The sequence below is a fragment of the Canis aureus genome, chromosome 16 (assembly GCF_053574225.1).
Source record: "Canis aureus isolate CA01 chromosome 16, VMU_Caureus_v.1.0, whole genome shotgun sequence".
Taxonomy (NCBI): Eukaryota; Metazoa; Chordata; class Mammalia; order Carnivora; family Canidae; genus Canis; species Canis aureus.
The window spans coordinates 32583402-32610367 of NC_135626.1; the positions used below are offsets into that span (position 1 = coordinate 32583402).

Below are 26966 nucleotides of genomic sequence, written 5' to 3' on the forward strand. Positions count from 1 at the left end.
CATGGCTAATTCATCAAAGTGTAAATGCAGAGCTTCAAAGTGAGGCTGAGGCGAGGGAAGCTAGCTCCTCCAGGGTGAAATGAATTGAAAATGCACTATTCACAGTAACTTCTGTGCTTGGCCTTTCTTGAATCCATAGAAAAGAAGACAAATCACCTGCCGTGTAGGGATGGAGGAGGATTGAGGTCTAGTTTGTGTTTTTTTCCTAATCACTGAAGCTCAGGAGGCAACAGTTAAAAGTGATGACTTTCTTACATTCTGAACAGAGGGACAAGTGGTTGGGGGCAGTGCTGCTCAATCTTTAACGTGGATATGAATCCTCTGAGAATCTTATAAAGCTGATTCTGATCCAGTTAGTAGAGTTAGGGGGAGGATGCTGAGATCCTGCATTCCAAATATCTCCCAGGAGACAGAAATGCTTTTAGTCTAGAAACCATGCTTTGAATAGCAAAGTATTTGTCCCCTGAATTTTTTCAAAATTCCCAAACCTCTCTCTCTCTCTCTACCCCCACCACAATTCCAGAAGATTTGAATAGAAGAATGTACTTAGTATTTCAAGGTAGTTGAAATGCTTTTCTGCTTTTCTCTCCTTTTGACTCTAAGATTTGTAGAAAACATATACAATACACCTCTTGTCTGGGGGATACATTCCAAGAACCTCAGTGGATGCCAGGAACTACAGATAGTACCAAACTCTATGTATTCTATACGTGTGTACTTTTCTTATACGTGTGTAATTATGATAAAGTTTAATTTATAAATTGATATAGTAAGAGATTTTTGCACCACTTTAATAACTCATTTAAATAAAATCCAAATAATAGTATTTAAATAGGAGAAAAATTGGAGTTCTATTGTTCAAGTTGACTTTATTTTATTTTATTTTTTTAATTTTTTTTTAATTTTTATTTATTTATGATAGTCACAGAGAGAGAGAGAGAGAGAGAGAGAGGCAGAGACACAGGCAGAGGGAGAAGCAGGCTCCATGCACCGGGAGCCTGATGTGGGATTCGATCCCAGGTCTCCAGGCTCGCGCCCTGGGCCAAAGGCAGGCGCCAAACCGCTGCGCCACCCAGGGATCCCATTTATTTTATTTTTTTTAAGATTTTATTTATTTATTCTTGAAAGACAGAGAGAGAGAGAGGCAGAGACACAAGCAGAGGGAGGAGCAGGCTCCATGGAGGGAGCCTGACGTGGGACTCAATTCCGGGTCTCCAGGATCACGCCCTGGGCCAAAGGCAGCGCTAAACTGCTGAGCCACCCGGGCTGCCCTCATGTTGAGTTTAAAGTAATTATGAAAAATCAAAAGAAAATTGATACATTCCAAGAAGCTCTTGGAACTAAATTGTATTCTTTATAATAATTGCTAACAAGATAATACTTGCTGCACAGTGTATATTAAATGAGCAAATTATTAGCCATTGAGGGAAAGCAAATTAAAACCACAATGAACTACCACTGCAAAGATATTCACATGGCCAAAATGGTAAAGAAACAAAATACAATGTGCTGATAAGGTTGTGAAACAACTGAAATTCTAACACACAGATGCTAAAAATGTGAATTGGTACAACCACTTTGAAAAATGGCTTGGCAGTTTCTTGAAAAGTTAAAACATAATTTCCATATGAGTGGTGTTTATTCAAAAGAAATGAAAATATAGGTTTAGAGAAAGCCTTATAAAAAATGTCACAACATCCTTATTTATTATAGTCCCAAACTGCAAACAACCCAATGCCTATCTGTAGGTAAATGGATCCAGAAAATATGGTATACACACTACTCAACAATAACATAAACTAAATAAAAACATGTTACAACATGAATGAATATCAAAACTATTATGTGGAGTGAAAGAAGCCAGACACAAAAGAGTGCATGTTGTTTGTTTACACTTATATAATTTTCTGAAATGCATAAACCAATTTATAATGATTGAATACAGATTAGTTTCTGTCTCAGGATGGAAGTAAGGTAAGGATGAACAGCAAGGGAACAAGAAGAACTATCTGTGGGTGATGGGAATGTTTACTATCTTTCTAAAAAACATTTTTTTTTATTTGAAAGAGAGAGAGAGAAAAAACCATGAGTGGCGGGAGGGGCAGAGGGAGAGGGAGAATCCTCAAGCAGATTCCCTGATGAATGCGGAATCCAATATGAGGCTCAATCCCAGGACCCTGAGTTCATGACCTGAGCTGAGGGCAGACATTAAACCTACTGAGCCACCCAGGCGCCCCAGGAATGTCTAGTATCTTGATTGTGGTGGTGGCTTCATGAGTTGTCAAAACTCATCAATGAATTTGTAATTTTGTTCTAGACTATGATAATAATGAAACAAAATAAAGAATAAAACCACAGAGAGTGGGGAAAACCACAGAGAGTGGAACCAGTAACTCAGAAGTACAGTAAGCAGGGATTTAATATTAGTGTTTTGTTGTTTTGTTTTGTTTTTCTGGTGAATTGAACCTATTGTTCTTGTTATAGGTAATAAACATTAAAATGCCCCAAATCATCTAAAACGTGCACAGAGATCAAACTCAGAGCTATAGAACTGCATTTTTTTTACTTTCAACTGTAAAGTTTTATCCCTAGTCTTGTGTTTTAAATGATGCTGAAATATTTTCCAGTGAGCTGCTTTGTCAACAGAATAGTTAAACTGAAACAGTGTTTATGGGATGCTGAGTTCAATGTAGTAAGGCCAAGCTTCTCAGCAGATGCAGCAATAGCATCATGTTCCTTTGATGTCCAACCTCCATCCAGACTGTTTTGTGCAATTTCTCTATTTTTCACAACAACCACACAGAAGGTTTTACTGATAAAAGGTTTTACTGATATAAGCTTGTCCAAGCTTATATCCCTAATTATTGCTTAATTTTCATTTAGGTCATATGAGCCACTATATTTTAATGATAAAACTGAAGCTCAGAGAAGACAACTTCCTCTAGATTTTGCTATATTACTTGGTGTAATAAGGAGAATTAACACTAGATTTGGCTGGCTCCAAATTTCATTTTTTATAAAAAACTTCCCATTAACACATGTTGGATTATGCATCTCAAAGTGGGTTCAGTGACACAATCTTAGCATTGGGGTTGATGTATTTCTCACAACTGTATGACCAGACGCTACTGGCCCAAATGGACAAATACTTTCCCTCCCCACCACTCAGATATTACCCAAGTCAAAGTGTACATCAGCAGCAGAATCGGGAAATTTGATCACAAATTCCATATTTGTCTGTAAAATGATACATATTTGAGGTACAACCAATAAGAGATTATTTTTATTCTCCTTCTCCAGCATAAAAATTGCAAATAGTCAAATTGAAAAATATGGTTTACCAATTCAATTCTTTCTCCAAAAGTCAGAGTATCTTACTGCCTCTATCAATGCTTGTTTCTTTCACTGTGAACAGAAGAAGCAATTACTTTACAGATTTTAGGTTAGATTTTGAAATTTTAGAAGCACAGATTCGGGCTGAATTTCATCATCTCCAATATAGTGTCACAAAAACTGTTAGAGCTCAATAAATATTCGTGGGATCCTTCACATTGTGGTTCACTTGGGCTATATGACTGGGCTCTGGTTGGTGGAAGCAATATAATCTTTTTCTAAACTTGGTCTTTTTAATCAATCCATGTGATCTTCCAGCCCTTTCTTCTCTCTGAAACAATGATATTAAATACCATGAACTATAAATATTAAAGACACAAGATGGAGGAGGGATATCATAATCTATTATACTTTGTGTAATCAGAAACAAACTTCTAAAAAAAAAAAAAGAAACAAACTTCTATGAAACCAAGTATCTGGACTATCTCAATTAATAATGTATCTTCATATAACCTGTTATTTTTAGAGTTCCTTCTGTTAACTCTACCACCAATATAGAAGATGTACTTTAACAAAATAAGTGTTTAATAAATTACTAAGGGGAAAAGAAAATCATGAGGTTTCCATTACATTTTTTTTAAAACTTCAAAGTAATTTAATAGGTATTTATCAAATACCTACTAATTGTAAACCACTCTGAATAATAGCTAATAATAATAGCTGATAAGAACTTGTATTTATTAAGGACTTCCTGCTACCAGGTACTCATACAAGCATTTTATGTACTTTAACTTATCATTACTTTTAAAAGTCCTTCACAGCACATTGATACTTCTTATGCTTCTTAACAGCATATTGATGTCCAGACATCAATACAGAGGAAATCTTTCAGAGTCAGACCAACATGGGTTTGTATCTCTTATTAAGTGTGTGAGATTTTTATAGTAATGATTCTCAATGAATCATGACTTCCCTGTATCCTTGTTCTTGCATAGTCCCTTTCCAGATTGACTCTGGGCTTGGCCATGGGACTTGCTTTGACCAATTGGGCATTAGCAAACTTCACATAAGGAGATCCCTAAAAAGAGTTTGTGCATCAGGGCTTGCCTTCTCTCTTGCTGCTTTTTGAACTCAGCTGTCATGTGACAAAACTAAGCCAGCTTATGGGAAATACATGGCTACAGTCATTACCAACTAGTAGACATGTGAATGAGGTCATCTCAGATCACCTCGCCCCATTTGAGCTATCAGATGATTGGCCTGCAGCTACATGATTGACCACGGGGAGCTGAAGGAAAGAACCAAGGCCAAAGTAAGGCTCCACATAACCATGAGGGGGGAAAATGGTTACTGTCTTAAGCCACTAACTTTTATGATGGTTAATTATGCATGAATACACTAGATCAAATTACTTCAACTCTGTTAGCCTCAGCTTCTCCATTTTTATCTTTTAAGGTTTTACTTATTTATTTGAAGATTTTCTTTCTTTCTTTCTTTCTTTCTTTCTTTTTTCCTTCCTTCCTTCCTTCCTTCCTTCCTTCCTTCCTTCCTTCCTTCCTTCCTTCCTTTGAGAGAGAGAGAATGTGAGCAAGCAAGAGCATAAATCGGGGCGGGGGGGAGGGGAAAGAGGAGAAGTGGGCTCCCCACTGACCAGGGAGATCAACACAGACTTAGATGCCAGGACACTAGGATCATGACCTGAGATGAAGGCATATGCTCAGATGACTGAGCCACCCAAGTGGCCCAAGACTACTTTTGTAAAGTAATCTTCACCCCCAACATGTGGCTGGAACTCATAGCCCCAAGATCAAGAGTCACATGCTCTATTCACTGAACCAACCAGTTGCCCCTTCACCATCTTTACAATAGACATGGTAATATATCTATAAAAAGTCACAAGAATTATATTCAATATATGAAAATGTGTCAATCACAGTTCCTGCACAGGTAGGTAATACTAAACTTGACTTCCCACATTCCATCCTTCCCCTTGGCCACCTTCAGCAGAGAGACTTCTGTTTGGTCATATTTTTTTAAAGTAATTTCCATAAAACTATTGGTGAAATATTCTCTGTTGCCTGGTGTGGGAGAAGCTACAGTATAGGAAAATAGTTGTACTTACTCTGGTCAACTAAGGGATTGCTTGCTCCAAGATTATAGTGCTATAAAACATACAATTTCTGGAACTTTAAGTGAACTAAAGCAAACTGGTAATGTTCAAGGTTGTTTAAGGAGCTGTAGCCCAGGTATTCCCAAAAGAAAAAAAAAGAGAAAGAAGTTAATTAGAAAACCATTATCATCAACAGCCTAAACGTTGCATAAATGTATGGATTAACTCCCAAGACTTTTCTTCCCTTAATAATTACTGACACTATAGCAGAAACTTCCGGCAGAAATGTGCTTCCCAACTAATTATCCTTTATCTTGCTCTTCTTCATGGCCTCATTTGGGCTGCAGTGAGTGGTGAATCTTTTTGTTTGTTTGTTTGTTTTTCAGCATCTTCTTGGGACCATCATGTAAACTCCCACCCATTTCAGAAATTGATTGAGAATAGTAAAAGACTATCGTCTCTTTGCTCATCCACCAAGTATATGATAAATACTCACTATGTGTCAGATACCATGCTATCAAGCTTGCAATATAAATGTAAATAAAGCATGAATTTTACTCTTGATGAACTATTTCTAATGAAGGTGACATACTTCAAAAATAATTGTAATAACAGGCTGTTATGACAAGATTGAAGTACACATATAAGGAAATAGGAATATAGAGGGATACCAATCTCAGTGGGAGAGTTGAGAGAAGTTCTTCAGAGAAAACCAAAACAGAGGCTTCCAATATGAAGTTAAGTTACCCAAAGAAAAAGGAAGATGTCATTCCAGAAAGAAGGTAGTGCATGAGCCCAGAAATAGCATGGTGTGTATGGGGGAAGTAGGAGAAGGTGAGTGTTACTATAATGCAAACTGCAAGAAGGCAGTGATAAGAATGAAGCTGACACAGAAAATAGAGAAGCAGATATGAAAAGTTTCATATGATATGCAAAATGCAATAGACAGTTTAAGGAGCATTGCGTCAGGTTGATGGGACATGGGAATGTCCTGGCTGGTATGGGAAAGATGGTTGTAAGAAGGGAGAGAACTGTGTTTATTGCCTCCCTGTGTAAGGCTTCAAGTTGGTGGCTTCCTCTTTTTCTTTTTCTTTTTTTTCCCTCTTACTGGCAGAAAGAAACCTTTCACAAAAAAGCTCCATTCCACCAATTTCTAAGCCTGCCTCCATCTTAAACTTTTTTTTTAAGTTTCTATAACTTCTTTGGAGAAAATACAAAACAAAACAAAAACTACAGTCCTCGTTTGCCCAAACACTGCCTCCCATCCTTCATCTCACGTCTTTCTTCCAACTCCCACTTCCCACTCTGTTTCCATAACACATTTTCCAAAACTGGCACCCTCTCTAAAATTAGGTTTTCCTATGCTCAGTTTCAGCCAAGAACATCTAATATGGATCTCTAAGTCAAATTCAAATTTGGGCCTTTTTAGAAATAAACCTTTTATTCTTTATTTCATTCATGATTTTGGAATTGTTAAATAATAACCAACAACTTACATTTGGTGAACTCCATTTAAAAATAATCTTTAAAGGGTTCTAATCTCTAGCTTATTTAATGGCATGACCAGAAGGAGCCTCACTATGGCCCCTGAGGATTTCAGTATCAGCTGGATGGTGGCTTGGAGGCCCCAATCTCAGCTTGAGAAGGCGACTCTAATTCTCAACTTTGCATTGCCTTGTCTCCAAGCTTCTAGATTCTGATGATCCCAATCTCTTCTCTTTATTTTCCCAACATGGGTAAGGTGGATACTTGGGGAAGGTATAATTGCCTCTTGCAGTTACTATTTATATTATAATTATGTTTCCTTTTCACTTTTTCAATTTCCCAATCTCTTGTATTAAATCAATACCCAATGTAGTTCCTGTTTTCCTTTCTGGACTCTGACAGATGCACTGGGTAATTAATTTTACCCCTAAGGATTTTTCTTACTCAATTGTCCTAGACAGGGCCATACAATCTTCCAAACTTGAAATTTAGTAAAACAATCATACTCTGAATTCTTTCAAGCAGCAGGAGTGACTGCTCTACTAGCATATCAACTCTTGATCAAATCATTTCCATCTTACTATGTGCAGGCAGTTGCTCTAATGCTTTATGTATGTTAATTCATTTAATGCTTGTAATATGTATCCGGTTGATACCATTGTTATCCTCATTCCAAACATGAGTAAACTGAAGCACAAACTAAATAACATGGCTTAGGTCACCTATCTAAACTAGGATCTGAACCTATCCAGATTGGCTTCCAAGTCCACTGATTGGCAATTTTTTTTTCTGTAAGTGACTATGTTATAAATATTTTCTGCTTTGTGGGCCATACCATCTCTGTAGAAACTATTCAGCTCTGTTTTTAAAGCAGCCATAAACAAAATGTATAAGCATAGACATGAATGGGCTCTAATAAAACTTTACCAAAACCGGTGGTAGGCTGGATTTGGTCCATAGATCATAGTTTGCTGATTTCTGGTGTAAACTAATATGCTCTATTGATCAACAGAAATTTCACAAAGGTCATTTGACATAGCTTTTTATTATATCATCAGTCCATTAACTTAAGGTTATGTTCCCTCTGATGAATTTTTTCCCAATACTTTATGGTCTATGAATCCTTTTTCTCTGATTACATAAATGTTTGGGGATATTCCAGATATACCTTGGGTGTTGCTACCCAGGTTCGCATTTAATAAATGCATATCTTTAGGAACACATTCAGACTGGATATTTCCTTAGGTAATTTATATATTAATGTGTAGTAAAGCTTTGTGGCAGCTGCACACAGAACTTATTGGCTATCTATAAATCTGTGACCATATGTATATATGTCCTACATTATATTTATTTTTACATGCCCAAAATTGTTTTAGTCCCAAACTGTTTGAGTCATAAGACATTTTACTGAGCAATCCATCATCCAAATTTTTTGTATGTCCTACATTGTCACCCTCAATAATAACAGAGTATCCCCAGAGGCCAAAGGGGACAGCTTTTAGTATTCTCTTTGTAAATAATGACAATTTTTTCTTTCCTCTATTCTATTCTTTCTTTTCCTCTATTCTATTCCTCAATCTTTTTTTCATTGAACTTTAGTAACTCTGCTCATTTTTTTTTTGTTTCTGTATATATTTTTAACATTATATACTATGGCAGCGCCAAACTGTTGTCTTATTTTTTTCCTAAAATAAATCCACTGTATGTTTAATCTTTAAAAACATGTATCTATAACTCCAGATAAGCTATTCCTCTCTGTCTACAGTTCTTGGTTATGTGAAAGAAGGGAAGTTGCAAGTGATGCAATTTAGGACAATCTGCTTTTATTCATTACTGCAAAATAGATGACAGTTGGGGATTTCATATTGTCAACTCTATTTCTGCATCCTAATCATGCCAAACATTTGGTCTTCAAAGAATGAAATAAAACCCATCACCAAGATTTTCCCTTCTGCATTACATAAGAATGTAAACATCTTTGGTAATAAATTTACTCTGACAGCTGCTAAAAAATTTACCAAGCTTGACAACACACTTTCAAAGCAAGAAAGAAAATAAGAGACTTTGGTTGATTATTTACCCAAAACATTTATCATTTCAGGAAGCAAAAAAAGAAAAAAGAAGTAAAATGAAAAATACATTTAAGTGTGTTTGTGAGAGGGTATTAAGATACTACTTTGTCACTTTGTGCTCTGTCTTGTAAGGTTTGTTTTAGTGGCAACCCATTTTTCATGAGAAAAAGAATAAATGACTTGGAAAAGCAAAGGCTCAATTTGGAATGCAAAGTAAGTCTCTGCTAGTTCTCTTTAGGGAAAAATAAAAAATAAAAGTTTTCCCATGGAGACAGACAAAGCTGAAGAAACCCCTTTGGCAGTAATGTTTACAGTCAATCTGGCCAGGGTAGAGCTATCAGCAGAAGTGAAATTCTAAGCAGCTCTCCAGTGTTCCAAACAGATTAGCTCTCACAGTTACCTAGACAGATGTGAATCCAACCCACTTGTCGTCTTAATGCTTCCCTGTTGCTAATGATGTTCCAAAGGTATCAAGGAATGGAAATAAATAGCTGGCCTCGTAGCTGCCTGGAGCTGCCTTAAGTGCTGGGCCTGCTGGGTATCAATTGTTTGTTTGGTGGCTTTCAAGGTAGAGCGGTGTATTGATTTGTTTAAATGCTGCAGTGCATTAGTGCTTCTTGTCTCCTCCCAAGCCTTCAGCCTCATCTCATTCAGAAGAAGATAAACTTACTTTATTACAGCAAGAACATGTGCTATTCAGTGACTTGAAATATGATTGACTGCAGTGTATTGATTTTTACCTAACTATGTCTCAGCGACACTTTTGAACTGACACTGTGGAACCCCTCACTATTAGGGAAGGGGATGAACAGAAAGGATTTGGCAAGGGGAAAAAAAGTATTCAGACAGGCCTTTTGGTCAATTTCCTGGTTTTCTCAGAAATAACCTTCCCAAATTAGCAGCCCTAGGAAGTTGCCACTTTCTCTCCTTTCTCCCCTTTTTTTTTTTCCTAGATCTTAATTCCCTTCCTTCCTCTTTCATTTCTTCCTTCTCTCCCTTCTCCTTTCCCACTTTTTCCTTAATATCTCCTCAGCTAATCTTGGACTCAACCCATCAGAACATATAATTTACACACGATGAAGTACTCCAGAATAACAAATGTGTAATACCTTGAGAGAACACCAAGGAACAGGTAAGAGTAATGAATGCAAGTTGTCATTCAACACCAGGATGTCATACATTTCAGCTGGGAAACTGCCTTCTGACCAAGTAAAAAAGAATTCATCTGTATCTTCCCTTTAAAGCAAGTATCTTTGGGAGAAACAAATGCTTTTGTCTTCCACATTTATTTCATCTCCTCCTCTTTGGTGTTCTTTTATAACTCCTTCCCACCTCTTCTTGAGCACAAATCTTTCGCTTTCTCAGATTTATTTTTATTTCTCTTAAAATAAAACAAAACAGGGCAGCCTGTGTGGCTCAACAGTTTAGCACAGCCTTTAGCCCAGCACCGGATCCTGGAGACCCGGGATCGAGTCCCACATCGGGCTCCCTGCGTGGAACCTGCTTCTCCCTCTCCCTGTGTCTCTGCCTCTCTCCCTCTGTCTCTCATGAATAAATAAATAAAAGTCTTTTAAAAAATAAATAAATAAAACAAAACAAAAAACAAGGAAGACATTAGAAAATCAAATGCAGTGGGTACATAAGCTTCAAATCTAAAGTGTAAAAATATATGTTAATATGCTTTATATATTTATATTATTATAAAATATTTGTTTCATATAGAAAAATTTAAAAAATTTATTTCTCAATTAAGTCCCCATTTTGTATGATAAGAATACAGTCTTGTCACTACTTGATATATAGTTTAGTGTGATGGTTTATCCAATGAATCAGATTTAAACTAACTAGTTTAAGGTTTCTTTTTTTTCTGTTCCTCCTTGATACGCTCTGTCAGTTCCAAGAGGGCTTATGTTAAATTGTGGTGTCAGAGAGACTACCTAATCTTTGGTTTCTGGAGTTGACATCTGGTCTTCAATCTGCTTCTATTTCCACTGACATATGTAGATATGGCCAGAATTTCCCCCATGATGATGCCTGAACTGGCACAACTGCATCTGGTCTGTAGCTTACAAGGTTCTATACTGGCATCTATAGCTGGACCTCTTGTATGGAACATAAGATCCTTTAGGACTTTCAATTTCTTCCCCTAGCAAGCTTCCTTATCTCTTTTTTTTTTTTTTAATTTTTATTTATTTATGATAGTCACAGAGAGAGAGAGAGGCAGAGACACAGGCAGAGGGAGAAGCAGGCTCCATGCACCGGGAGCCCGACGTGGGATTCGATCCCGGGTCTCCAGGATCGCGCCCTGGGCCAAAGGCAGGCGCCAAACCGCTGCGCCACCCAGGGATCCCGCTTCCTTATCTCTTTAGGGGTATGAGAAAAGTCTGCTATTCCCCATCCACAAGACACACAGAGTACTTAGGACCTTGAAAAGATTCATAATGTATCTGATGTCTCTCCTCATGGGGTACCATTCTGCACAAGGGTTCCATCCAGGCTTTGAAGCCAAAAACTATAAGAAGAAAAACTTTCTGGAGGATATTCTTCTACCTACTGCCTAGGCCCAGACCCAGGCTCATCCATGTCCCAAATGCTTTACATAATTCTCAAAATTATATTGAGGTTTGAAACTCAAAATCTCCTAATTGACAACTTCTGTTTTTTTCATTAGAACAATTTTTCTCTTTCCTGATGTCTGATTAGATGGGGAGAGTGTTCCCTTGAAGTGACGGGAGAGCCATAACTAACTTCTCAAAGTTTTACCTTACAACTTCCTGCCCTTCCCATACTGAGGGCTGAGTTCACTCCCTGCAGCTCCCTTTTCTTGAAGGGAGATCAGGGTAGCACATATCTGTGTTTATCACAAGGGAATTGTTGGGAAACACAATGTAGCACAGAAAATACTTTAAACTGTAGTCTAAATCCCCATGGCTCAAAGGGAAGGCACTACAATAATTAAGGAATCAGGTGATTTTAATAAGAACATATGAACTTACAGCTTTACCTTAGAAAGAAATGCAAAAATTTGTGCCTTTGATATAATTGAGGCAATTAGCTAAGTGCCTTCTTTTAAGAGTTTTGTTCCAATAAAAGGGAAAGGAATGAGAAGATATTTAAGGATTAGTCAGTTTCAGATAAGTTCCTAATATTTGAAGGATTGTTTCTTATCCTTGGTCTTCATTCTCTTTCACTGTCATTCTGAATATGGTTCAGTAGAGTGTGTGTTCTTGTATGTGATCTGGACACCATCATCTACTGATTTGAACCAGGGAGACCTGAATTCAAAAACATCTTCTCCCTGACATTCTGACTGCATGGCATTGGATGCTTTAACCTTTCACAATCCATCTTCTCATTTCTAAAGTGAGCACGATTGTAGCTATCCTGTGGTCTTCTTATAAGGATCAAATGAGGTCCTATAAAGGCCCAAGAAGCAAGCTCAATACAAGCAAGTAGTAAAGTTCTGTGCTGTATCCAACTCTTCCCATTCTGGAGAGTTAAATTCAGTTGTTTGCAGTAAGACTCTGAATCCAGCTGTTTTACTTTCCAGAAATTATAGGTGTGTACCATTCTGGACTGAATAGCCAATATTTATGGTAAAAAGAACTTAATTCACAAGCATCAAATAAGACCTAGCTCTGTGTGGATTCATTCTGCCTATCAGACCCTAAAAGAGCAGACCATTGACTAATACTCCTGACTCCTTTACCAAACAATTCCAAACAAGAATTCTAATAGAGCCAATGCTTTCTGCATGCCCTAAATTAGGATGTGCTTGGTTAGGGATATGTCCAGGGTTTCTCATTGTGGTGAGGTTGAAAGAAGCAACATTACCTCAAGTGAGAGTAGTCAATGCAATATTACAACAGAAATAAAAATATAATTAGTTATAACTGTGTTTGTCACTATTATATTTATACCCTTTATTTCTGGAGGAATGAGGAACTGGATTCTTCTATTTCTTTTTTGCTTTTTATTTTCCTTTAAATATGCTATAGATTTTAACTTATACAAGTTGTATAATAATTACCAATGCTTGTGGATTAAAGAGTCTCATATAGGGGTACCTGGGTGGCTTAGTCATTTAAGCATCTGCCTTCAGCTCAGGTCATGATCCCAGAGTCCCAGAATTGAGCCAGCTCAGGCTACATACCTAACAGGGAATCTGCTTCTTCCTCTCTCTCTGCTCTTCCCTCTGCTCCTTCTCTCTTCTCTCTCTCTCCAATAAAATCTTAAAAAATAGTCTTATATAGTTTTTATCAAACATGCCATTTTGTATCTATAATTATCCAAATAGGATGCAAAAGAAGGATCTTTAAAGAGCCTTCCTCTGGTGGTTGTTGGTTTTTTTTTTTTTTTCCTCAAACTTTTCAGAATAAAGAATGACTAAGTTCCCATTAGAATTTTTCTTTATTATTTTTTTTAAACTAGGTCCTGCCCTGTGGGCTGTCCCAAATCACAGCATATATGTTCTCCCCCTTCGGGTAATGAATATGAGGCTGATTGAGGGAAAGTCTCACAACTGATCTTTCAATGGAGTTGTAGGATTCTCAAAGACAGGCTTGAGTCTTGGGGCAGTATGTAATAAAGACATTTATTTAGATTAATTGCCCTGGCAGTCTAAACAAGTAGAATCTGAAATTTAGAATGTTGTTAAAGACTGGCTATCTTATTAGTTTCTTGTACATAGAACTCAAATTAATGACTAACACAGGTATACCAAGCAAGGTACAGTAGAGCAATAATAAATGGATAAAGGAGGCATTGTAATACCACACTGGCTGACTCAATTTATGGATCATTGATTAAAATTCTAGAAAAGAGTTTGTTTCCTTAAAGTAAAATTTCTACTCCATAGGCTGATAGATATCACTGGACTTAGAATTAAAACGCTAAGAGGAAAAAAAAAAAAAAAACGCTAGGAGTTCAAACCCAGGTAAGACCTAATAGAATATTCTGAGAAAGCTTTCTGGAGCTTATTTTCTTCATTTAGTTTGTACTCTATCCCTTGGCACAGTACGTATTCAATATTTTTAAAATCTTCCTTACCACCATACAGGCCTTGTACTGTGCTACATTCTCTGAGTAACCACCTTAAAGGAGTTAACGAGTAGATTTACAAAATAATACATTCACAAAATAACTTGATTTATATATAGGTAATTATAATTAAGCATTAATTGTTAGTAATTTCCAATACCCTATAATTTGTTGAAAAACAAATACTTAAAACAAAACCAAATTACAGTAAGCTGGGGAAAGGAATTTGGGAATGTTTCAGAGTGGAGATTACTCTGAACAGTGAATTTTGTAGTCAGTGTGGGGTTTTTTTTGTTTGTTTATAGTGGCTATGATGGGAAAAAAAAAAAAGGTTAACAGAACTTATCGTGTAACAATAAAATTTTAAGTAAGTGAGTAAACTCCACCTAGCAGGCTTTAGATTAGGGAAAAATAGTTGCACAAGGCTGACAGTATCAATTAGAAGAGAATGTGGAGTATGAAAGTAAAAAGTATATTCACTCTGCTTAATTATGAATGTGAGTCCCAAAGCTTTACTCCAAAGAGATGTAGTTGACACTAGATGGAGTATCTGCCCAGTCCAGGATCTCTGCTCTGAGAAGACTAGCCCCACTCATCCAAGACCAGCCCCACTCATCCATCATTTCTGGGCCCCAGAAATCTATTTATACAATAAAACCTTGAGCACTCCTTCACCACTCCATTCTCCACATATTTTGCAAAACATTAGAAATAAATACCTTATCTGAAAAGGGCAGGAATAGATAGGTTGGTTGTCAGATCCCATCACCCTTCCAAGGAATTTGGAAATGAGAGTTATGAATATTTTTATTAGTCTCTGTTGTGCAATTGAGACCATTGGAAGTCAAGTGCATAGAGTTGCTTTTTTGAGCCACATGCCTGTGCCACTCCTGGGAGAGAAGCCAGAGTGGGGAGAGAGAGGTTGGGGAAGGGAGGAGAAGGGAGGGGGCAGAAAACAAAAGAGAAGGGAAGTAATCTTTGGTTATTTTGTTACACCTTTGCATCCTTATATTACATCCTTTTCGCTTCCTATCTATCTTATTTAGAATAAGATTTTGCTATTTAGAACCAGAAAAGCTTTGCTTAAGATAGAGTGGTAGTATTGTGTAGACTGGACAGAAATAAGGATGGACAAGGAAAAGTATAACTGTAAGACATCTGGGAGAGAGGAAAGGAGGCAATCAGAAGTACCTTGGGATAGAAAGTAAGAGACCAATCCAAGAAATATATAGGAATGCTTGACAAGAATAAATGCATGATCATATATGAAACTGTGTAGGGTTAAGTAAAAAAAATCACAAATATGAATAAATGAAAAATATATACTAAGTGCAATACCACAATGCTGAAGGATTAGAAGATTAACAGATATATGGAATACAGGACTTTGGATAACTGATTTGATTTTGGAGGAATAATAATACATTTCATTGAAGTTTTCATTAAAATGTAAGCTCAGTGAGGATGAGGATTATGTCTACATTATTTATCACAGGTGTTAAGAAAAATGCCTAGTGCTTTGTATTTGCTCAGTAAACATTTTTTTTGAGTAATTAAAAGTGCATTTTGAATGATAGCAGGACATTCAGAGGAACATAATGAGCTGGAAAAGAGTTAACTTACTTCATCTTCATTTGCTATATAAGCATTACATTGGTGCTAGAAATCAATGAAATGTGGTAAACCCTAATAGAGAGGAACTTGCAGTCCAGAAAGGAAAGGAACAAAAGTATAGACATGAAGATTATTGGCATAGGAATAGCCTATTCCTTGAGAGTGGGAAGTTCTGGCAAAAGGAGTTCTAGTTTAGATTTAGGGGAATTTTTGTTCAATAAAACTATTAGATTATTCTCCACCATAATTATTATAGTTTTGAAAAAAAACTATGATGCAACTAGGAAAAGATCTAAAAAGGAACAGCCATCAACTGTACTGGTATTTTGTAATGTGACATCTAATACATAGGTCTTTATGTTAGCAGCTTTCCTCTTCTTCAGGGTCCAGGCTCAATATTCATTCATCGGTATACAACATCTGCATCTATAGAGCTGACAATATTAAGCATCACTAGTAATATCTACGGGTCCCTCTCAGAAGTGTAGCTAGCTTTGTAAAAGATCCAAAATACCAACAAGAAGATAAATATGAGAGGAAAGAATGGTGCACCAGTTTCATTAAGGAAAATTTATATTAAGGCAAGTGCAGGGACCTGTGCACAATGAGCTTCCAATAATTCTTTTCAGGTTTTCTTATCCTGGCACTGGGTCTTGAGGTAGTGTCTGCTCATGATGAGTCCCTGCTCCTGTAAATTGTAACTCCCTTTTAATTCTATCAGCCTAACCAAAGATTTGTCTATTCTGGTCACATTATTTTGTCAGATTTATATCTAAGTATTTAATTTTTATTACTATTATAAAATTTTTTTTAACTTCAAATTCCAGGGGCACCCACGTGGTTCAGTGGTTGAGCATCTGCCTTTGGCTCAGGTTGTGATCCCGGGTCTTGGGATTGAGTCTCGCATCGGGCTCCCCACAGGAAGCCTGCTTCTCCCTCTGCCTAGGTCTCTGCCTCTCTCTCTCTCTCTCTCTGGGTCTCTCATGAATAAATAAGTAAAATCTTAAAAAAAAAAAAAAAAAGGCAAATGCAAAAGCCATAATGAGTAGACCCAGGCATCAATGAGAATCAATGCAGAACAGCAAGAATGAGGGGCAAAGTCAGAAATGAAAGGAAGAGATTGAGCGAGGAGACTAATCATGAATACAGTCATGATTAAAGAAAAGTAGATTGAGAGCAGTCAGTCAGATCAGGGGTTTGAATGGTGAAGTCATACTCAGATTCAGCATAAATGTGGTACCTACTTTATTGAGTAGATACTGTGTAATGGAGCTCTGTATGGCTGAACAGGTAATGTATATCCATAAAAATCCACAAAGTCACTACAGATGAGTCTATACTGATGCATTTGATAATTCCTAGTAGAACGTATAATGTATGCAATATATATGCTGTAATATATAAATATATAATTTCATGACAAATATATAATAGGGAACCTCTTTTTCTTTTTTTAAAGATTTTACTTATTTATTCAGAGAGATAGAAGCGCGGGGGGGGGGGGGGCAGAGACAGAAGCAGGCTCCATGCAGGGAGCCTGACATGGGACTCAATCCCAGGTCTCCATGAGACCATCCCAGGCTGCAGGTGGCGGTAAACCGCTGCGCCACCGGGGCTGCCCAGGAACCTCTTTTTCTTTCTTTCTTTCTTTCTTTCTTTCTTTCTTTCTTTCTTTCTTTCTTTCTTTCTTTCTTTCTCTTTCTTTCTTCTTTCTTTCTTTCTTTCTTTCTTTCTTTCTTTCTCTCTTTTTTTTTTTTAGGAACCTCTTTTTCAAAGTCGAAATTAGCAGAGCTTACAAAAGAGACAGACGTGAAGTTGTCTGGAACATCCAGAAGAAATTTCTCCTATAGTAGGAAGATTTTAACTGAAGTAAGCTCATCTCTAAAGAATGGAAAAGTCTCTGTTCTGCTATTATTAAGAGAAAAAAAAAAAAGTTCGTATGAATGAGGGCCTAAGTTTATATCCATATCCAAGAAAGAAGCAAGAATGGATAGGAAGTCAGAAAACAGTGGAGTAGACATTTAAAACTTCATTAAAAAAAAAAAAAAAAAAACAAAAACAAACAACAACAAGAACAATAAAAAACCCAAGGCATGTGGGAAACAATCACTCTGTAGGCTTCTCAGCTAATTCACAGGAGATTCATGATAGAGCTGGCCAAAAAAGGCCAAGGCCCTGGGGAACTAGTATGGGCTCTTCTTTGCCACTGCCTGGAATTAAAAGCTATTGAAGAAATGGCTCCTCCATCCAAGGTGGATATCCACCTTGCTGCTGATATCCCCAAGCTCCCTCAGGGCTTGCTCTTCTGTGACCATAAAGCTGAGCTGCTGGCAGGGTGCAGATTGCTTTCAATAGATGGGACCAGATGTGGTTTCTTTGCTGCCAGGGGCAGCGACTCAGGCAATAGTTCCATTGAAAGAGGCTCCACCCTAAACTCTTCAGGGCTAAGCAAGTGATTAATGTGCCAGTTTAAGCTAAAGAAATTCCAAGCACTCTGCTCTAGAGAAGATTAAGTCAGTGGGAGACCCAAATAATGAGAGCCCTGAGGAACCATTCTAAAAATCAGAGGAAATTGAAAGAAAAACTTTAAATAACATCATTTTTAAAGGAAAAAAAAAAGAAAGAGAGGTTTAATAAATTTATATGACCTCTTACTGAATTGTAAACATTAGAGGTGATAAGTAAATAGAAGAGGGAATGGTTCAAAGGAGAAAAAAAAATAGATGGCGCTTACAACTCTGCAGTGTTTGCCAACCCAAATTACAGTGCAGACCAGACTGGCAAACTAGCTGAATTTCCTAGGGAATTCCCTAGGATGTGAAAGAAGGGGAAGCAAGGAGGAAGAAAACCTGAACTACAAGGTACAGAAAGAAAGAGAGAAGAGGGAAGGCAGGAAGGCAGGAAGGCAGGAAGGAAGGAAGGAAGGCAGGAAGGCAGGAAGGAAGGGAAGGAAGGAAGGAGGGAAGGAAGGATCTTTAAAAATGTTCTCTTCTAATCTCTGAGTTATAATAAGCAAATACTGCAAAAGAGTGCTTAAGGGAAGAATATATACTACAGATGCAGATGAAGAAGGGATGAAACAGTACATGAATATCTAAAGCTGATGAATTCTGAAGATTCTTACCCAATATCTAACTGGTCTCAAGTCTCTGGGGCTCTGGGAATAGAGGTAGCCTCTAAATCTCTGTGTTCTGTCTTGATCCATGTAGTCCTGGAGAAAGGGCAAAGGAAGAGTCTCTCCTCTATATTTAAACTATTTGAACTCTCCACACTCTCTTAGTCCAGTTTCTACTTCCTCTGGCAGGTGCACGAGAAGGGACAAATAACCATTAAGAAGATGGCAGAATTGATTTCCATTTCTCTGTGCTCTTCCTTCCTTCCAAGCTCAGGATGCTCCTCATGAAACCTGATCAAATTTCTTAAAACTCTCCTTCTCTCCTTCTTCCCCCTCCTATCCCTGTCTATGGGCTTGGCTTAAGCAAAGTCGTAGATGACATGAACTGAAAGCTGATTTGTGGATGGGAAAGGTTAGGCTATGTCCATGAACTAGCAACGTTCGTCTAATTCACTTCAAGGTCATCACATCAGCCAACATTCTATCAGTGTCTGCAATTTCTACCTATTTTATGTGTCATGGGAATCCAAAGATGACTCAAATACAGCCCGATGGAGTGGGAAGAGCCTGAGACTAGAATCAGGAGAGTTGACCCCATTCTGCTGCTGTAGTTATACTTGTCTTCCCTCCATGTTCCCTTCTTTAAGACGGTACTCAGCAGCAGTCCAGGGTGACATAATGGGCCTAGCTGGACAGCTTCTATTCTCTGACACCAATTGACCCATTGATCACAAGTTCTGACCTCAAAGATAAGGTTGGGCTGAGAAGATCAGATTTTACCTCCAAAATGTAAAGTTTGAATGTTAGCACTTAGTGTACTGGGTTTAGGGCCAGAATCAATGCTATGGGCAGATTGGGAGCTAAGGGCAGGCTTAAGGTAAAAGGTACAGAGACTAAAATTGTTGCAGAGAAAGTCAGGGTATGGAGAAATGAATATAGCAAGTAAGTGGAACAAAGCAAAGATATGAGATGACTACTGACAGAGAGTAAGATAGAGAGTAAGAGGGGGAGCAAGACACAGGGAGAGAAGCGACTACAAACAGACTGTCTTACTAGGCCTTGTTATATTTCTTGCAGAGTGTTCTGTGGCATTTTTCATATCCTTGTATTGACCCTGTTTTGACTTCAGTTTGTATATATTATTTTTTCCTTTGGAACAAAAAGGACATTAATTACAACAATTATTGATCGGTATGCTACATGAAAGGGGTCATCTTACCTTGCTTCTCAGAGCTATAACTTGCTTAAATGTAGGATGGCAATATTAATGTCTTCTGGTGATGAACAGATGGAACTCTGATGCTTGGCATGTACCTGCTTTGCAAAAGGTCTCAGAAGCTGGATCTCTAGCTAGAGCATTAGTGATGGAGACTGTCAAGAATGCCTCTAGTAATCAGGAAGAGTGTGGAGGATCAAGGGTCCTTGGGGAATACAAAGCATCAAAGGCCTTTCCTAGGAAGTCATAGGAGGGAAGGAAGAGAATCAGAAATGGTACTGAGCTTGACACGGTACATTATGGCTGGGGCGTAGTACTAGAGATGGAAAAAAATGTTGAAATTAGCTGACTGCTTTTTTGACCATATTCATGGACTTGAATTTCAAGTTGGTTTGGGGTTTATTCTCTTTTTAAGGGAAAGAAAGAAAAGAAAGAAAGAAAGAAAGAAAAAGAAAGAAAGAAAGAAAGAAAGAAAGAAAGAAAGAAAGAAAGAAGAAAGGAAGGAAGGAAGGAAGGAAGGAAGGAAGGAAGGAAGGAAGGAAAGAAAGAAAGAAAGAAAGAAAGAAAGAAAGAAAGAAAGAAATAAGAAAGAAAGAAATTAACTGATGGATGTGACTCCTGAATATATTATAATATAAAACAGAAGGTTGTATAGGCTACTGCTCTCCATTATATACATATAAAGTACACTATTAACACAAAGTTCTGGGGATCCCTGGGTGCTCAGTGGTTTAGCACCTGCCTTCTGCCCAGGGCGTGATCCTGGAGTCCTGGGATCAAGTCCCACATCAGGCTACCTGCATGGGGACTGCTTCTCCCTCTGCCTGTGTCTCTGGCTCTCTCTCTCTCTGTGTGTCTCATGAATAAACAAATAAAATTTAAAAATAAAATAACACAAAGTTCCTCAATCTTTTACATTCATGCCACTCCAGTGTTTTACTTTTTTTAATTCTGCAGGGTTTTATTGTCTAAAATTTGCATTTAAAGAAAGGATTAGAGTTTTTCCAAATATAAATTTGCATTATACTCTTCAATATATATTTTTAATATTATCCCAGTAAATTAATATAAGAATCTGAGTTAATGTCTCCCTGCCAATCTTTTTCTCCACTTCAGAATCAGGACTTTTGAAATGCTACCCTCATGGGCAGTATACACTACCAAAAGCAAGATTTCCTCAAGCCATATTGTAGCACAGTGCCTGACCTGTAGTAAGAGCTCAGTAAATATCTACAGAATAAACTAATCAATAATACTCCTTCTTTGTTTCCCAAGATTCACTCCAGACATTTTGGTTCTATATGGAAGAATGAGGAATAGAAGGAAGAATGAAGTGGGGTGGGAAGAAAGGAAAAAGCAATCTTTATTTTTCTGGCTAAAGAGAAAATTAAACATTCCAATCAAAAACCACACTGCTACTTGGGTAAAATTGATTTATTCCTATATCTTTACACTCCACCATCTGAAGATGGGTAACCCTAGGTATATCACTTTGATTTTATCCTTCCTTAAAAAACAAATCCATTTATTTATTTGAGAGAGAGAGAGAAAGAGACAGAGAAAGAAAAAGAAAGAGAAAGAGAGGGGAGGGGAAGGGCTAGAGGGAGAGAATCTTTCAAGCTGACTCCCTGCTGACCAAGGAGCTCATTGTGGGACTTCGTCCTACAATCCATGAGAGCATGACCTGAGCCGAAACCAAGTCAGATGCTTAACCAAATGAGCCATCCAGATGCCGCTTTTTTTAACCTTTTGATATTTGATGTCACTGGTCCTAATGTAAAACATACTATCATTACTTCATTTAAATTAAAGGGGGAAAAAATGGAAGTTAGAAGACATGCTAAAAGTTTGATTTTAGTTATAAAAATGATACATAGTCACAGCAGATAAAATAGAAACCCAAGTCCAGGTATAAAGATATTTTAAAAATCTGAAAGCCTTAATTTATAAAAGGGAAAAATCATGGCAAGGACAAAACATATTTCAGCTTGGCCCTATGATAAGAACACAGATTATAGAAAGAAAAGTCAATGAAAATATTTACAGGGTGGCGGGTATCCATCCAGGTGTCTACATTTTGCAGTCCCAGTGCCATATATGGTTTATTATTATTATCTTTTTAGTTAAGTATGGGTGCTGGTGGGATGTGCACACCACAACCTTGACTTTGCTTTAGATTTGCTAAGGTTTTTGAGGGGCTTGTCATCATCTGCTGTGTATTCCTTGGGACCATTTCTCATGCACACAGGCACACAGACTGGAGATAAAAATCCAACTTTTCATGGAGTCTCCCTCAATTTCTGTCCATCAAGGCAAACAAATAAACCTATTTAAGTGTCAATACTGTGAGGAAATATATGGGATGACCAAAATAACATTCATGGAGAAAGTTCAAAACTCACCAAGTTCATATTACATTATTCCTTGGTCTTTTCCAATAGACTTGACTCTACATAGCTTAAAATATGAAACACAAGGTTGTATAGGCTACTGCTCTCCATTATGTTGTTATTGTTATTGGCTTTTATTTTTGTTTTTGTTTTTCAGAAACTAGGCATCCCAGCCCCCTCCTTCTGGAACTGCCTTAGCCCTGAGGTAGGTTTCTAGGCATGCCGGGTGTTTTCACTCACAGGACAGTGGAAAGGAACAAACTGCTCTCTCTGCAATTACAGAAGGCAGGTGTATTGACACACAAGTGAATGAAATGTTCATGCCCTGAGAGGGAGCCTCTCCCTCTCAAATCATTCTCAAAATTATGGGCCCTCAGATCACCACTGAATGTCTAGCCTAAAAATTTGCAGAGATAGACAAAGAATAAGGGAAAGAGAACATAGCAGGCAGCAGTAAATAGCTGTATTTATGGCATTGTGTCATAATGGAAACATCAATCCTGTTTTCTGGGGAAACTATTGAAAATCCTAACAATAATATTGTCCTCTACTCGACTGCCAGATTGGCTTATAACTTATTCTTTCAAAAAGCTAGAAGCTAAATTCTCAGTGCCACACATAGTACAACCTGAAGATGAAATTGTACACAATTTCCAAGACTCGTTTAACACAGAAACAGATATATCTAGGCATCAAGCCATTGATTCCACGGTTGGTTTCTGAGCAGTTCTCAAATGTGGAGGGGTACACCAACACTGAGCCTGGTAATGGGCACATAATAAATAATTATAATACTGATTTATTGATTTAAAAGTGAGATATCCTAGTGAATTCAGAATATGACCATTTGTGCAAAGAAAATTTCTGGAGGGGCAGCCTCGGTGGCTCAGCAGTTTAGCGCTGCCTTCAGCCCAGGGTGTGATCCTGGATACCCGAGATCAAGTCTCACTTCAGGCTCCTTGCATGGAGCCTGCTTCTCCCTCTGCCTGTGTCTCTGCCTGTCTCTCTCTCCTCTCTGTGTTTCTCATGAATAAATAAATAAAATCTTAAAAAAAAAATTTCTGGAGCAAAAAAACACATTTGAGAGAATCTTCTCATGCATCATGTGTATGCAAAGTAATTTGGAATAAACTCTAATGTTGTTTCTGTTTAGAAATATAGTCTTCTCTAACCATAAGTCTGTGATCTAATAATCAGACCAACCACATGTTCAACACGTAATGCTGACAGCTCAATAGGGCTTCAAAAAAAGAAACAAATAAACAAATAAATAATAAGTAGTCTCTGATGACTTCATCTAAGTATCCTGCTTTTTAAAATCTATTCTTTGCCTTGTCTTCATACAGGATCTCTTTCTATCTCCAATCTTTCAACTACTCCATACCTTATATGGCCCCATACAGCTTCAGTTTAGGCTTTTCTCTTGAACTCTACAGACTTCACATAAGTCAGAATTTTGGCATTATGGCTCATCTCTTCCCCCTTGTATGCATTCACCCAAATCTGCAATTTGTTTTTTTCCTTAAGATTTTATTTATTTATTTGACAGAGAGAGAGAATGCAAGTGCACAACTGGGTGGGGGTGAGGAGGAGCAGAGAGAAAGGGAGAAGGAGACTCCCCACTGTGCAGGGAGCCAGACACGGTGCTCAATTCCAGAATCCTGAGACCATGATCTGAGCCCAAGGCAACACTTAACCAACTGAGCCACCCAGGCACCCCCCCCAAATCTGCACTTTATTATCTTTACTAGGAATTGAAGAAATAGGAGGGGCACCCAGCTAGCTTAGTCAGTAGAGCATGTGACTCTTGATCTCAGAGTTCTAAGTTCAAGACCCACATTGGGTGTAGAGATTACTTAAAAATAAAATCTTAGAAAAAATAAATAGGACCTGACTTTACACACACATACCATACCAAATTTGAAAAACTCAATCACTTAAGTAAAAAATATCAAATTCATATTTGTCTAGTCTTAAGTCTTATTCATCAGTTTCCAAGTCTTATCATTTCTACCTTTTAATACCTGTTATATTTCCTCCTGTCTACATCCTCTACCTCTGCTTTAACTTCATTCCATATTCCTTTAATATTATTTCATACCTCATCATTCCTCATAGTCCATCTATCAAAATGCCCCAAAATTACTGTTCTTAAATGTAGATTCCATCATATCACTCACAATCTTAATGAAACCCCAGTGGATTCTAAATTCCTATTTGATGGACCTCCTTAGAATAGCACTCAGGTCCCTTCACAGACAGTCAATGTAACCCTTACCAGAATGTTAAGTTTAGCAAATGCGATTTTTTTCCCCCATTTTATTCATGGCTGTCTTTCCAGTGCCTAGGAAGAGTGACTAGGATCAACAGCTATTTGCTAAATGAATAAATAGTTCCACCCTACCCTTTCTCCTCTCCTCCTAAGCCCCTAATGTTGATTGCTCCTTACAGGCTCTACTCTTACCCACCATCTTCCATTCCCCATGGATCTCTTGAAACTCTAAGATTAAATTTAAACCATTTCTGTGGAATTTTCCTCACCTTTTGCAGTAAACATTTATATAAATTTTGTGCTCCCGAAGCATTCTGTGTAGATATCTATTGTCCTACTTAAATATTTTCCTGCAATTATTTCCATATATCTTCAGAGACTATCTTATACATCTACCCACATTCAATGTACATGAATGTACATGATTTCATAGATCTATGAGAAGTATTATTAGAAAACTAAAAATGTGAACCAAACTATAAAAAGGTAGATATGGTTTTCAAATCAAGGTAAATGCAAATATAATCAAAATAAATGTATAATACAAATGTAAATGTTCCCCAAAAATCTTTACTTATCTTAATCAAATGCACTGTGACAAATTTGGGTGAAGGCAGAATGCAGTACCAAGACTTAAGAAAAATGCTAGGGAAATAAATAATGAGTAATTCTAAGTAGGCTCTATTCCAAAAGTTATTTTGTAAATGAGTCGTGTAGTGATTGAAACATATTTCTTGAAGGAAGAAAGGGAGGGAGAGAGGAAGGAAGAAAAAAATAATGCTTATATTCTCAGATCATTTCACTGAATATAATTTAATCCAAAATATACTAGGAATGGCACATATGGTACTGCCAAAAAAGTAAAATTTAGCACCATATATTCCTTTGACCACCTGCATATTGCCTTCTATCTTGAGAAATGTTCGTTAACAGAAGTTGCACATTGTTGTAAATGATACTTCATAGATCTGGCTTTGCTCTGAAATGCAGGATAAATGGGAGAAAGAAAACTAACAATCCATGAGTATCAACAACAACAACAACAAAAATGCAGAGGAAGTGAAGAACTCAAAAATGTCCATCCATATGTGTACACACTGGGTTCAGAATGCATTGGCTATTCCTTCACCACTATAGTTAACGTAGGACATTGATAGGATAAAAGGGCTTAGAACTTTTCCTCCTAACTCTTGAGAGAGAGAGACAAACACACACACAAATTATAGATGATAGATAGATAGATAGATAGATAGATATCAAGAGAAACATGTTTCAACCTGTTTCTTATACCTTCTCTTTCATAATAGCTTTTGCTTCATGCTTTTAATCAATGCAGTGAGTTTTCTGTTTGACCATTTGAGTTGCTGTTCAATTGTGACCCATTAACTGGAATTATGCATGGCCACTGTTGTGATCATGAGAATCACTCATTGAAAAAGACTGGGTGTCTGTTTTCTCTACACATACATAACTGTGTTAGCCAAGTATAAAAAGAATTTTAAAGTAGCCCCCAAATAAGGATTTTGAATCAAGAGATATTTGACATACAATTTATATTATTTCTTTACTCTCTCTACTTGCTCTACTTCTTCTCTTCTTTGTGTTCTTTTTTTCTATCTGCACATCATTCTATTTACTCTCCTTATAGTATTTTCTCTCCTCCTCCCCTCTCCCTCTCTCTCTACTTCCTTCTTCTCCTTGCCTGTCTCCCATCTTTTTCTCCCCCTTCTCTCTCTCCTTGTCTTCTAGAGAAGATTGACAATGAATCAGTGTATTTCTCCCAATTGTCTTTATCTGGTTTCCTTGACTAATCACAGGACCTTCCCTCAGACCAGGCAGAACAAAATGTATCTGTATACTTCAGAGGAAAACTTCTATCTTCCTTGTCTTTATAATTCTCCAATTTGGGGAACATGCTTTGCTAGAAATCCCTCCTAAACTGAGTATTAGCAAATCTAAAATCAGATCATGTTATCTAATGGAGATAAGTAATGTAAACGGAGAGCAATGTAATCCATTTAGGCTCTGGAGAAAAGTAATCTTAGATTGTTTGATGACTACCATGCTTCCCCTTTCCTTCTACACAAACTTAAAACCCCTGCTTACCTTTCTAAATGGTGCCTGGATGCTTTTTCTTTCTGTCTTCTTCCTCCTTTGGAATACCCCCTGCAGATGGTATGATAAGTTGCCAGCCAATTTAAATTAATTTTGCTAAATTGGGAAGAAGTAAATGTCCCTTTCTGAGACAACAGAATTTCTCTGCTAGATCCCCAGAAAAAACTCAGGAGAATGATTAGCCCTGTAATAGATTCCTGT

At 37.4% G+C, this 26966-nt stretch overlaps 1 long non-coding RNA gene across 1 annotated transcript; it reads right to left on the reverse strand.

The window, feature by feature from the left end:
* Positions 1 to 1413: 1413 nt before the first annotated feature.
* Positions 1414 to 26966, reverse strand: LOC144285314 (uncharacterized). The gene is made up of 3 exons (XR_013353621.1): positions 26757 to 26966; positions 5456 to 5568; positions 1414 to 3664 (listed from the first exon to the last, which is right to left on the reverse strand). It is a non-coding gene; the product is annotated as an uncharacterized LOC144285314 (long non-coding RNA).